The following is a 14674-nucleotide window of genomic DNA, read 5'->3' as shown; positions in this document are numbered from 1 at the left end:
ATAGGTAACCCGGAATTTTGTCCTGAAAACAACTAGGAAGTATTTAGATTATGGTATAGAAACGGGCTTACATTTATTTACCAATTATTAGCAGAATAATAGACAAATGGCACCATTTGAAAATTTAATTCAACAGTTTGACATACCTAGTAATAATTGTTATGCTTACTTTCAAGTAAGACACTATGTTAATACTAAAGTATGGAAGGATAGTGAAGTTGCCTCATGGTATGATATTAAAATGTGTATTCTGAAATTTAAAACCAGGACCCCCTCAATCTCCCTAATGTATAATATCATGTTAACTAAACAAAGTCAAATTTTCTTGGAAAAGCTTTGTAACATATGGCTACCACTTTTTCCAAATATAGACCAGGAAAAAATCAAGGCAAGTTTTAATGCATCAGAAACTTATCAATAACTATTACTGTACGCCTTTAAAAATGGAAGAAAGTATCCCTGCCAAACCTTTTTTGCCCACTTGCCCACATCCTCCAAGCTCCAGTAGATCAGGGAGGTATTGCCTTACCTAATGTTCGCCTATATCATAAGGCGGCCATGCTGTCACATGTCTCAGCTTGGGGACCTAATCTCCCATCTACTAGGTGGCGAGATCTAGAACAGGCCTCCATGCTGCATATGTACACCTTAACTATTTATTTTGGATCCCACCTCATAGCCGCAACCAGCTCCATAATCCAAATACAATAAATGAAGAAGGCAGACGATCTCGGCTTAGACTATGCCATGGTTCCCAAATAGCCCTTCACCCATCCCCGATCCATACTGTTAGGGGACTCCTACATGGCATCCTCAATATCCACATCAATGCATGGAAAGCTACTTCTCTCCAAAAAGTTGGAGATTTTTTTTCCGAAAGCCACCTTATTAACCATGCCAAGCTGCTAATTCTGAGGAATATTCCTCCTAGGCTCCACTTTGATACTTTTAGACTGAGGTCCATGCTGCAGGCCTGAGATTTCCTTGGAGATACTCCAAGAAGCCTTACCATTTGGGAATCTAGATGGTCCTCTAACCTTCAACTTAATAAACCGCTCTCGATCCACTATCAACTCCTCCTGCATGAGACTCTCTCTTTAAAAATGACACATATAATCGCATGGGAACAGGAGTGAAAGCGGGAATACGCCCCTCAACAAACTGCTAACCAGATGGCACCTAGTCCCCACTAAACTGCAGAAGTTCTATACCAGTTGTACAGATCTGTGCTGGAGGGAATGCACATATGGTGGAGTTTCCCACGATTGCAAAACTAATGGATGAAGACCAGATCCAATGTACTAACCTAGGCCTCCCAAACATCACTCACCCGAGTATGGCCCTCCTTCACCATGACATGCAAACTCTCCCTAGACATAGCCAATATCTCTTGATATACTTACTGATTGCTACCAAGCTACAGGTAGCTAGAAATTGGGAAAAAGGCTTACCCCCAAAATGGCAGGGAGTTTTAAAGATTGTTAGATATCTTAAAAGCATGGAAGAAAATGTGTTTAGGTCTACACAACAAATAGACACCTTCTGTCTCATCTAGGAGCCTTGGGACTCTTATTGGTGAAATAGACACATTGGTTAATTGCCAAACTCACCTGTTATGGTCTTTTGGTACCCAACCCACTAAACTGCTGACCCGCCGGGTTAAACACTGAGCCTATCCTGTACACCCCTCCTCACATATGACTCCCCATCACTCTATCCCCTCTCTCAACCTACCAACCCCCCTCATCATTTGTGTTACCTATATAGATCTAGATGAAATCCCGTATTGGGAGGGGTGAGATTTGATACCCCCTTCCCTCCTAGTAGAAATAGCGAGCCCATCCCACGCCCCGATAATACTCTCTCCCCGCAAAACCCCCCTAGGGTTGTCGGAATGTTGATTTAATCTTATAACTCCACTATATGATCCGCCTTGGTGTGAAAGGTTTATGTACTGAAACCCTCCTTTCAGGGTTATAAACTTTGGAACGTATGTTACCGCTACTATGTGGCATATTTACCTTCTGTTGGAACTAATTTGATGATTTCATATGTACAATTCAGTAAGATGTGAGATGTACCACTTTTCTTATATGTACAACAGTTTGATTAATAATAATAAAAAAAAACTTACCTGTGAAATGAAAAAAAAACTAAGATTAAACTATAAATAAACCTAACGTAACTATTTTAATAAAATAAAATAAACTACAAATTAAAAAAAAAATTACAAGATTAAAAAAACCTAACACTACGAAAAAATTAAAAAACCTAAATTACAATTTTAAAAAACCCTAACACTACAAAAAAATAAATAAAAACCAAAATTTCCAAAAAAATAAAAATGCTAAAATTACGGAAAATAAAAAAACACTAAGATTACAAAAAATAATAAACAAAATTATCCAAAATAATAAAAATTACACCTAATCTAATAGTCCTATAAAACAAAAAAGCCACCTCAAAATAAAAACACCCCCTAACTTAACATTACCTTAAAAAGGCTTTTTGTAGGGCAATGCCCTAAGTTAAATCGTTCTTTTAGATTAAAAAATGACAATGTCTCCCCTAAAAGTTAAACCCCCACCCAACCAACCCCCCAAAATAGAAAAAAACTAACTCTAAAAAATCCTAAACTACCCATTGCCACTAAAGGGGCATTTGTATAGGCATTGGCTTTAAAAGGGCATTCAGCTATTTTACAGCCCATTAAAATAAAAAAGCCCTAATCTAAAAAAAAAAACCACCCAAAAAAACCTAACACTAACTCCAGGAAATTTACTCACAGTTCCTGAAGTCCGGACATCCATCTTGATCCAGGCAGCAAGAAGTCTTCATCCAAGCGGCGACATCTTCATCCATCGCGGGGGCATCTTCTATCTTTATCCCGGTGGTGTGGACCTGTGGTAGCACGGAGCTGTCCAGGACCGGGGGCGACATCAAGAGCAGATTGTCCTCTTCATGTGATCGCCCGCTGCACACTAAAGCTTGAATGCAAGGTACCCCTTTTATATTGGGGTACCGTTGCATTCCTATTGGCTGAAAAAATCAAATCAGCCAATAGGATGAGAGCTGCTTAAATCCTATTGGCTGTTCATATCAGTATTGTTAGGTTAGGGGGTGTTTTTATTTTGGGGTGGCTTTTTTGTTTTTATAGGGCTATTAGATTAGGTGTAATTTTTATTATTTTGGATAATTTCGTTTATTATTTTCTGTAATCTTAGTGTTTTTTATTTTTCGTAATTTTAGTGGGGGTTTTTTTTGGTTATGTTAGATTCTTTTTATTTTTTTGTAGTGTTAGGTTTTTTAATCTTGTAATTTAGTTTTTTTTTATTGTAGTTTATTTTATTAAAATAGTTATGTTAGGGTTATTTATAATTTAATCTTATTTTTTATTTATTTCACAGGTAAGTTTTTATTTATTTTAAGATAGTTATATTGTAAATTAAATTGAAAGTTAAGGGGATGTTAGATTTAGGGGTTAATAGTTTAATTTAGTGATTTGCGATGTGGGGGGATGGTGGTTTAGGGGTTAATAAGTTTAGTTTAGTATTAGCGATGTGGGGGGGGCGGTGGTCTAGGGGTTAATAGGTTTATTATAGTAGTAGCGATGTGTGGGGTGGCAGTTTAGTTTTGTTGGCTATGTGGGTGGTGGATAAGGGGTTAATAAATTTAATATATTTGCAATGCGGGAGGGTGGCGGTTTAGGGGCTAATAGGTAGTTTATGGGTTTTAGTGTACTTTGTAACATTTTAGTTATGATTTTTGTGAAATATGTTTGTTATTCAAAATCCATAACTACTGGTCTCAGATCGCAGAATGGATTGCGGTGGTATAGAACATAATGCAAGCATTTTAGCCGGAATGCACAACCTGTAATACAGTGGCATTGAAATCCTGCACTCAAAAGTCATTTTTTGAGTGAGGACTTGAGAGTTGCGTTACAGGCTAAAATGCTTGCAGTTTAGCTATACCGCCGTAACTTGTAATACGGGAGACCTGCCATTTCACGCGCAATGGCCAATTTTTCAGCAGTATAGCCATACCGCACAATACTGCAAGACTTGTAATCTTGGTGATTAGAAATTAAATGTTTAATAGTTTATAGCTAAAGTTTCTTTATAGCAGTAGTGTAATTGAAGCTTTAAAGGTGTATCTTATATTTATAATTTAATATTTAATAGATCAGTGTATTCTATATTAAAATTATATTAGCATTAAGTGAATTTACTATTGAGGAAAACAGGGTTTTGTATTTGATACTCAGAAGTTACTGTAATATATTTTAGAAATTGTATTTAAAGATAGCTAGATTGTACTTATTGCTAGTGTGTTGATTACTATATTGGTTTGCTAATACTGTATAAATCTCTCTGAATGATTAATTGAATTTATATAAGACTACTTTGGGGTTTGATAGTTAAATTATACTTCCTGAAAATTCTATTAGATTTATTTGATTTAAGCTAAGACTTTAATTGTAAAATATGGTCTATATTCGCTAACCAAGCGTTGTTAAGTAATTAATCCATATTGTGTATTTGGCTGATGTTACTGGCCAGTTAACAATTGTTCCAGCAAATTTTAATTGTGATATTTGATATTTAATTTATTTTTAGGTTACAGTTAATTTCTAAATAATATTGTGACCATATCCAGTGTAACAGACAAATTAAATTAATAATAATTAATCTAAATTATTAGATAACTTGCTTTGTATTTTAATATTGTAATAATCAGTCATATATATATATGGTCATAATTGATACCCTGTTTACTGCATAAATATAGTCATCATGTTTATAATCTTCACCAATAAGAACTTAGGAAAAAATGATTTAAATTTGGTATTAAATATTAATATTTAATAATAATTTTATTGTCATTAATTACCAAACATCCCTAGTATTGCTATCTTGGAGTGCACTGCAGAGATTATATAACATTTTACTGGAGTGCACTGCTGAGATCCTACTATATTATTTGTAGGTATTGCTGACGATAACTTTATTATTATTATTTATTAATATTTAGAGATTATCCCTAATATTTATTGGAATACACCACTGAGATATTCTAATAACTGCACTAATAAAGGAGTGGCCTGACTTGCCTTAATGGCAAGGTCAAAGTGGTCAAACACAAGCCACAGGAAAGTTTGACTGCAATCCCTCTGGTGACTTCTATACCATAAAATAGACTTCTACCCTGAGTGAAATTGTATCTAGTACATCATTTTTATTTCATTTTATTTTTAGACAGTGTATTTTAAATAAAACATTAATATTGATGCTGTTTCAAAAATGTTTTATGAAAGGGACATGAAACCCAAACTTTTTCTTTCATGATTCAGATGGAGCACACAATTTACTATTTGTTTCCTTTGTTGAAAATCAGGTAGGTAAGCTAAAGAATGTGCATGTATCTGAACTATATAGCACTTTTGTAGGAATAGTTTTCACAATAATATTTATTGTATAAACACTGCTGTAATCTTGTGATCAAAAAGCATTCTTAAAAAGCTGCTGGCATATTGTGCCCCAGATACGTGCTTGCTATCTACCTTGGTATTCTCTTAAACAAAGAATTCAATGAAAACCAGGTAACTTTTAATTGGAGACTTGTATGCGCTTTCAGAATGATGAAATAAATATTCTTGGGTTGATGCCCCTTTAACGGAACTTCACTATTATATTTTTTCTTTTTTTTTCTTTAGCAGTTTTCAAATATTGCGCAAAAACAATAAAGTAATAAAATGTATTCTTTACTATTACAATGGCATTTGTCATTGCAATGTTAGGTTGCAACCTTTGAATAATAGTTATGGTTAGAAGATGAATACAGAACATGGCCAATATCCTTACCAACCTAGGTACAGCTCTGTTAGCCTGTCACACACAACATGGAAATAGTTTAACCAATACCTTTTTACTATTTCCACAACACTCATTCTTTGAAGCAAATATTTTTGAAATAGCGCAAATCTTTTTGACACAGCATTTAAAGTGCTCTTATAGGCCTACCCTCTACCTGCTTGTCTGGGTTACACTCTGGTATGGATATTCTGTTAGAAGGCCATGAACTCCTCTCTCATATTCCCATGCAGTGACCAAGCTGATCATATGTGCTGTTTCATATCTTTATCTTTCTGTCTCTTGTCTACTCTGTCTCAGTTACCTCTATGGCCTGGATCAGCCTCTATCACTGGTTGTGCCACTTCATTTCTCCACAAAAGCATTATATTGTCATAGTCACATCTATCTTGGAACTGACTAGCTATTTAATTGAAGATTTTTATACTCATAACTAGCACAACAGATGTTAAATTAATCCAACAACTGCAATGAATCACAGATATGTGAAAACACATTTTCTAAAGATTAAAATAGTTTCAAAGTTTACCTAATGTATTTTTCTAATATAGTTGATGTGCAGTCATTTTGATATGTTAAACGTCCTTTTTATGCATTTTACTATTTATTTAGCATCCAGGATATTTTTTGTGTGTAGTTACATGTTTACCGAGCAGGAGAAAATATACTATACATGTAGCCCTCAGTTTACGCCGGGGTTAGGTTCCAGAAGGAATGGTTGTAAATCGAAACCGTTGTAAATTGAAACCCAGTTTATAATGTAAGTCAATGGGAAGTGAGGGAGTTAAGTTCCAAGCCCCTCTCAAAATTGGCATAAGTAACACCTAATATATTATTTTTAAAGCTTTGAAATGAAGACTTTAACTGTTAAACAGCATTATAAACCTAATAAAATAATCACACAACACAGACTTTACTTGCATTTTTCTGCAAACAGTTCTTTCTATGCATTCCAATCTGGACTGATTTATAGACAGGAAGATCTTGTTCCTTTGCAAGCTGCTTGATAGCTCAGGTCTAGTTAAACTGATTAATTTCAGCTTGCTTGGCTTGCATATGTTTGCTGCAACACAAGCGGACAGCTCTACCTACTGGCTATTTTAATCAATGCACTGCTTCTCAATGCTTTTCAATAGCAGTCACATGACTGAAAAAAAAGGTTGTTATTCTGAAACAGTGCAAATTGAACCGTTGTAAACCGAGGGCCACCTGTATATCAAAAAAATTCACAAAGTAATTAGTTGGGTTTTAACTGAAATTTCACCTGCAGAAAATTAACTTTTTTCATATAGCTCATATATTCACTGATCACAAGCAAAATTCTAATTTGTGGAGGAAAAAAGATCAGGCAAAATTTGACAGCGTCTACAATGTGTTTTCAGGAGGTGAAGGATTTTCGCCCCAAAAAATCAATAAATACTATAAAACCTTGTTCATAATGTGTTTTTTATTGATTTGAATACAGCTGTTGAAGTGTCTTATAGCAAAGTATTTAGAAGATTACGCCGTTGTTGAACTGATTCAAATAGCTTTGAATTTGAAATTCCCCCTAAAACCTATGCAAAGCCATTTGCCAAGATGATCAACTGAAAAGACTCCTGTGTTAGCAGATATGTAGCATTACAACATGTTTCGCTATTATGGTGAATTTGATTTGTACTAAAAATGTATCTTTATTATAGAATTATACAATATTATTATTTTGGTCAGCATTTGTTAAATATAAAGCATAGTATCCCTTATAGTCAGACACATAATGCAAAGCTAAATATTCACCTCCTCACAGACATTTAAACCCCATAAGAATGTTTAACGTAGGATGAGACTTTTAAGTGATGTACATGGTAGGGAACCATTGTCATTTCCTAACACCTGCTAATATGACTCAGAAGATTTGTGAGATCTGTGCAGACACATTTCTGTTTCAATTATGTGGTGAAATTGGTATTCAGAAAGCAGGAAAGTCATTATTTTAAAGCACAAAAAGCAATGTCACTTTTAGTAATACATAAAAAATGTATAGCTAAGCCCTAGATGCTATAAACATGCATTTAATATATTTGTGCATTTATAGAGATGGTACTTTTATTTAAACAGAAGAGGGCACTACTTAAAAAAGATAAATAATATTTCTATTTTCTGCATGAAAAAACTTCGATTTAAAGGGAAAGTAAACACCTTGAGATTTTAATTTAAAGGCCCAGATTTTAAACTATCAATATTGTGGACCTGCGCTAAGAATAGTGCACAATGTGGTATTACAAGTGAATGGTGAAACAGAATTGCCAGAGAATGCTTAGCACTCATATTACAAGAATAGTTGCCAATATTTGGGCCACACCCAGTTATGGTTTACATAGCTCTGCCCACTCTAATCCACCCCAGAAGAAGCACATAAAATTGAAATAAAATAATTTAGCCATACTGATTGATTAAAATGATATCAAAGTCAAAATAAAAATTCCATGATTGATATACTATGTAATGTTTAAATTAACTTCTGTTATCAAATTTACTTTATTCTCTTTGAGTACCTTTGTTGAATAGAATTTGTAAAGGGGTTAAACACATAATTAAAGTCGATTCCAGAGCAGCACTGTACTCCTGGGAGCTAGCTGTTGATTGTTGGATACAAACACTTGCCTTATATCATTGGCTGACCAGTTGTTAAGGTATCTACTAGTAGTGCATTGATGCTCTGGAACTGACTTTAATTATGTGTTTAATCTTTTTGCACAGGTTAAATACATGGTTATATGCAAGCGATAGTATAATAATAAAATGCTCTCCTGGGTGTCATATGAGCTCTTCAGCATTAACCCATAATTACTTGGGGCTCGTTTCCATTGAGTCGTAATTAGGTTTTCGTGCGCTCACAAACCATTAAATAAGCTGTCGGATGCAATATCGTTCTCCCACTGCTTCCAATGGCTCGTTATAACTTAATTTCGGGAACCGGACTCCGGCTGCCGAAAACATTATTGTGTCCCATACAAAGTTTAAGAAGCTACTAATCTTTAAATTATACCAGGTTTCCAATGCCTGCGGAAACCATTAATACACTATCGGAGGCTGCCAATACAGTACCAAAAATTACACCCAGCTCAACTAGGTGTAAAATATTGAAAAGCTGCTTTTTGAGACCTTTTTCCCATTAAAATCTAACCCGACATGTCAAAACCCCTCTATCCGCTATCCCCCCCACATTGCAACTTATATAATAAATGCATTAACCACTAAATCACCATGCCCCCACAAAGCAATCTAGGTATTAAAACTATTAACTCCTAGTCTGCCATGCCCCCACAACACAATCTAGTTGTTAAAATGATTAACCCCTAATCCGCCATGCCCCACATCGCAATCTATCTATTTAAACTATTAACCCCTAATCCGCAATGTCCCCACAACGCAAATAACTAATCACTAAGCCACCTAACCTAACACCCCCTAAATTAACCCCATTACATAAATTAAAATAATCCTAAATTACAATAAAAATAAAAAATACTAAATTACAATTAAAATAAAAAACCTAACATTAATTTAAAATGAAACCTAAGGTTAAATTAAAATAATTAAATCTAAAATTACAAAAAATAAAAAAAACTAAAATTACAGAAAAAAATAAACCAAAAAATCCAAAATAAAAAAATTAAACCTAATCTAATACCCCTATAAAAATAAAAAAGCCCCCCCCCAAATAAAAACACCCCTTAATCTAAGACTAAACTACCAATAGCCCTTGAAAGGGCCTTTTGAAGGGCATTGCCCTAAAGTAATCAGCTCTTTTACCTAAAAATAAAAATCAATCCCTAACAGTAAACCGCCCAACCCATCTCCAAAATAATTAAACCTAACACTAAAAAAAACCCCTAAGCTAACCATTACCCAAATAACAAAGTCCTAATCTAAAAAAATAAATAAAAATACAACCTAAGTCTAACCCCCAAATAGGTACTCACCATTCCTGAAGTGCGGCGGAGAAGGTCTTCTTCCAGGAGGCGATATCTTCATCCAGCGTGGGGACCTCTTCTATCTTCATCCATGACCAAGGCAATGTGGGTCGGAGGTGACCGTAGAACAGGACCTGTGACCGCGGAGCCATCCAGCGTGGAGCATCCTCTTCATACGATCACCGCCACACACTGAAGATTTAATGCAAGGTACCTGTTTAAAAAAGGTTCACCTTGCATTCCTATTGGCTGATTTCATTCAAATCTGCCAATAGGATGAGAGCTACTTAAATCCTATTGGCTGTTAATTAGACGCTCAAGTGAGTGTGTATAGCCCGCTCATCTTTCGCGCAACCAATTGCATGACAGAAGGGCCTGTCAATCACCCTGAGTGAGCAAGTATGGGGTGATTTCTCTTTACCATCTCAGAGATGGGGAAGAATATAATAATGTTAGAAAAGTTAGGAGAAAGAAGCGCTCAAAAGCTGAAACCCTTGTCTAAAATAAAAACTTACTATATTTTGAATATCATCATAGACTATATGAGTTTATTGAAAATTGAAAAATGAAAAAACAGTAATGGGGTTAATTCAGTATCTGCTGCAGCAGTACCTTTAATGTTTTTTAAAGCAAAGTCAGCAATATAAGCTAACATCTATGCTAAAAACAGTGTGTTAAAACAATGTATGAGAGAGCAGTATATGTTAGAAAATAACAACTCTGTTATTTGAAAAAGAGTTGGCTGTAATAGCTGGTGTACTTGTAGACAACTATTCTATACAGAAGCTATAGATCAGTTTAAATGCTGTTTGCAAATGATGTTGCAAATAAAAGTGAGTAGGATCCTAATATGGTGACAATACGAAATTAATAAATTCACTTACAGTGATATTTAAACTATGACACACAGAGTTAAAAATAGCAAAGAGTTTTTGGTGGTCGGCTGACCTTATTAGATATAACCTGATATCGTTTTGAATGATTAATTCCTAGGATTATTTGTTTTCATTCTGATTAGGGGGAAATCCCCCTTTGCTGATACTTGTAATCCATTTACTGTCCATTTTTGTTTCCCAACTGTCTTTAAACAACAGTCCTCTTTAAAAGTACTTACTTTCTGCCGTGTTTTACCTCGTAAGCTGGTCCTGGAGCCTTCTTTATTTCTTTTAAAAACCGCCAGAGGTTAAAAAAATGTTAGTGAATAATTTATTGTTTAGAAGCTATTATTTTAAGAAACTATTAAGGCTGAAGTCTAAATTCAGCCCATTGGGGTGTAGAGTTTGGAGCTGTAAAATCCATTTGGCTTCTCTTTGTAGTAGATTATTAGCTTGGTTTCCCCCTCTCCATTCTCTCCGGATTTTCTCCATCATGGTAAAATGAAAATATTTGGTGTTGATATTGTTGCATGTTCTAAAATGTGTAGGTATAGGCAGGTCCTTATTCCTTTCTTCCTCTGAATGTTCTATTGAAGAATATGTTCTCTTATATGTTCCCTAATGGTTCTTTCCGTCTCACCTGTGTATTGTATCTTGCACTTTTTACATTCTATAAGGTATATCACATTTGTATCCATACACTTTCTATTGGTAGTTTAGTCTTAGATTAGGGGGTGTTTTTATTTTTTTTGTGGGGGGGGGCTTTTTTTATTTTTATAGGGGTATTAGATTAGGTTTAATTTTTTTTATTTTGGATTTTTTGGTTTATTTTTTTCTGTCATTTTAGACTTTTTTATTTTTTGGAATTTTAGATTTCATTATTTTAATTTAATCTTAGGTTTCATTTTAAATTAATGTTAGGTTTTTTATTTTAATTGTAATTTAGTATTTTTTATTTTTATTGTAATTTAGGATTATTTTAATTTATGTAATGGGGTTAATTTAGGGGGTGCTAGGTTAGGTGGCTTAGTGATTAGTTTTTATATCTTCACCTAATAATAACTTTTCAACTCCTCAAGGGCTTGTGTAAAAATTGACTTTCAGCCAGATTATGAGTTTTGAGTTATGGCTGGCTCGCTACTAACTTGCAAGTTATTTCCACTGCTCAACTTTAATAGCATTGCTATTACAGGTTTGCAAAAAAACGGCGTATGTGGGCAATATGGCAGCGTTGAGCTCCATACCACACACAAATACCAGTGCTGCTTTGAGCTGGTTTTACAAAAAGTCTCCATAACGCAGCCCCATTGATTCCTATGGGGAAAGAAAAGTTATGTTTACACCTAACTCCCTAACATAAACCCAGAGTCTAAACACCCCTAATCTGCCGTCCCCGACATCGCCGCCACCTACATTACACTTATTAACCCCTAATCTTCAACCCCAATGTCGCTGCCACCTACATTACACTTATTAACCCGTAATCTGCTGACCCCAACGTCGCTGCCTACACTTATTAACCCCTAATCTGCCACCCCCGACATCGCCGCCACCTACATTACACTTATTAAACCCTAATCTTCCGCCCCAATGTCGCCACCACCTACATTACACTTATTAACCTGTAATCTGCCGCCCCTGACATCGCTGCCACATACATTACACTTATTAACCCCTAATCTGTCGCCCCCGACATCACTGCCACCTACCTACACTTATTAACCCCTAATCTGCCACCCCAACATTGCTGCCACCTACCTACATTTATTAACCTCATATCTGCCGCCCCCAACATCGCCGCCACCACTATACTAAAGTTATTAACCCCTAAACCTCTGGCCTCCCACATCACTAACACTAAATAAATATATTAACTTTAATATAATTAAAATAAATCTAAATACAAATTACTATTATTACCTAAATAATTCCTGTTACATTGTAGCTATCTTAGGTTTTATTTTAATTTCACAGGTAAGTTTGTATTTATTTTAACTAGGTAGACTAGTTAGTAAATAGTTATTAACTATTTACTAACTATCTAGTTAAAATAAATACAAATTTACCTGTAAAATAAAACCTAACCTGAGTTACACTAACACCTAACATTACACTAAAATTAAATAAATTACATTATTAAATACAATTAACTAAATTACAAAAAAAAAAATTACACAAAATAACAAAGAAATTATCAAATATTTAAACTAATTACACCTAATCTAATAGCCCTATCAAAATAAAAAAGCCCCCCCCCCCAAAAAAAAAAAAACCTAGCCTACACTAAACTGCCAATAGTCCTTAAAAGGGCCATTTGTGGGGCATTGCTCCAAAGAAATCAGCTCTTTTATCTGTAAAAAAAAAATACAAACAACCCCCCAACAGTAAAACCAAAAACCCACACAACCAACCCCCCAAAAAAAACCTACCTAAAAATCCTAATCTCCCCATTGCCCTGAAAAGGGCATTTGGATGGGCATTGCCCTTAAAAGGGCATTAAGCTCTTTTTCTGTGCCCAAAACCCTAATCTAAAAATAAAACACTAACCCTTGAAGATCCACTTACAGTTTTTGAAGACCGGACATCCATCCTCATCAAGCCGGGAGAAGTCTTCATCCAAGCAGGCAGAAGTCCACAACAAAGCTGGGAGAAGTCTTCATCCAAGCGGCAAGAAGTCGATCTCCAGGCGGTCAGAAGTCTTCATCCAGACGGCATCTTCTATCTTCATCCTTCCGACGCGGAGTGGCTCCATCTTCAAGACATCCGGCGCGGAGCATCCTCTTCTTTTGCTGGATCTTGAAGAATGAAGGTTCCTTTAAATGACGTCATCCAAGATGGCGTCCCTTGAATTCTGATTGGCTGACAGAATTCTATCAGCCAATTAGAATTAAAGTCTAAAAAATCCTATTGGCTGATGCAATCAGCCAATAGGATTGAGCTTCAATCCTATTGGCTGATCCAATCAGCCAATAGGATTGAGCTTGCATTATATTGGCTGATTGGATTGGAATTCTATCAGCCAATCGTAATTCAAGGGACACCATCTTGGATGATGTCATTTAAAGGAACCTTCATTCTTCAAGATCCAGCGAAAGAAGAGGACGCCGGATGTCTTTTGAGTGTGAGTGTACTTTGTAATGTATTTTTGATGTGTTTTGTGCCACTTTTTAGTTTTGGAAACCAGTTAACCACAGCTCTGAGGTCCCGGTAAGGATTAAAGCGTAAAAGGTGATTGCGCTCAACTTGTAATATCAGCAGACTGAAAAGAGCTCAGGAAAAGGCAATTGCGCTAGCGCAAAACCATTTGCACCTCACTTGTAATCTAGCCCTTAGTGTGCGCTGTATTTGTTGTGCTAGGAAATGGAATGTTTAGGCTGTGGCGTCATTCGGGTTGGTGTCACCCGGTGCGGTAACTTATTGTGTCACCACCCTCCCCCCAGAAAGCAGACACACACAAACACAAAAACACAGGCACACACACATACAAACACTCAGACAGACTCAGACACACTTAAAAACACACTCAGATGCACACACAAACACTCGGAAACACACTCAGACACACACACAAAAACACTCAGACACACACACACAAAAACACTCTGACACACACACACACAAACACTCAGGCACACACACACAAACACAGACACACACACACACACAAAAACACTCAGGCACACAAACAGAAACACTCAGACACACACACAAAACACTCAAAAAGCTCATGCCTAGAGCTGTTCCCTGACTCAGCAGAGCATCAAATTAAAGAAAAACAGAGCACTCTAAAAATAAATCACTAAAGAAAAGGTTTAGGCGCGCAAACTATGAAAATTCTGCTCTCTGACTCTGTTCCAAGTCTGTCAGTGCACAGCTCCAGGCCGCGTGCCTACTGCTTCTTTTGGCCAAGCACCTCTGCTCTCTGCCTACCCCCAGACCCCCGCCCACCCTCCCCTCCTACGTCTTCAGT

The sequence above is a fragment of the Bombina bombina genome, chromosome 3 (assembly GCF_027579735.1).
Source record: "Bombina bombina isolate aBomBom1 chromosome 3, aBomBom1.pri, whole genome shotgun sequence".
Taxonomy (NCBI): domain Eukaryota; kingdom Metazoa; phylum Chordata; class Amphibia; order Anura; family Bombinatoridae; genus Bombina; species Bombina bombina.
The sequence above is the reverse complement of the archived record's forward strand: the minus strand, read 5'-3'. Positions refer to the sequence as shown.